The following is an 893-nucleotide window of genomic DNA, read 5'->3' as shown; positions in this document are numbered from 1 at the left end:
GATACTGTGGTGTAGGGGTGATACTGCGGTGTAGGGGTGATACTGCGGTGTAGGGGTGATACTGGGGTGTAGGGGTGATACTAGGGTGTAGGGGTAATACTGGGGTGTAGGGGTGATACTGGGGTGTAGGGATGATACTGGGGTGTAGGGGTGATACTGGGGTGTAGGGGTGATACTGGGGTGTAGGGGTGACTCACTTCTGTATTCCTGACACTTAGAGGGCTGAGGCAGAAGGACTGCTGTGGGGGTAAGGTCATGGAGGGTTCACAGTGATTTCAGGGAAAGAGGTGAAATCCTCTTTGAAGAAAGATCTACCAATGAACTGGGACAGAAATATCAAATGTTTCAAAGTTAAGGGGGCTAGGAGACAGCTCAATTGGTAAAGACGGTGCTGGGTAAGCATGAGGACTTGAATTTGTATCCGTGTAAAAAGCTGGGCATGGGACTATGTGTTTATAACCCCAGTACTGGGGAGATAGAGCATTCTCGAAGGTCACTAGCCAGACAACACAGCCAAATCAGAGATCTTCACAGTCAATGTGAGAGCCTGTCTCAAATCATAAAGTGGCAAATGACTAAGAAAAACACACAATGTCAACTCCAGGTAAACACACATGCGCATGTGCACACACACACACAAATACAAACAGATCTCAAAGATTAATAAGGATGCTGTTAATGTGGGAATAAAGCAGGGTCACTTGCTTCTTGAACCTCCTATCAAGAGTAGAAATATGTGGTAGAGGAAATGGGAATCCTGGAAGTGCTAATAGTAAGAATAAGAAGTGTGTTGCGTTGACCCATTTCCCAAGACTCTCACCATCCTATATCAACTACAGAGAATAACACATTCACTAGCTTTCCTATATCAACTACAGAGAATAACACATTCA

Source organism: Microtus ochrogaster, linkage group LG4 (genome assembly GCF_000317375.1).
Source record: "Microtus ochrogaster isolate Prairie Vole_2 linkage group LG4, MicOch1.0, whole genome shotgun sequence".
In the NCBI taxonomy this organism is placed as follows: Eukaryota; Metazoa; Chordata; class Mammalia; order Rodentia; family Cricetidae; genus Microtus; species Microtus ochrogaster.
Note: the sequence above shows the minus strand (reverse complement) of the source record.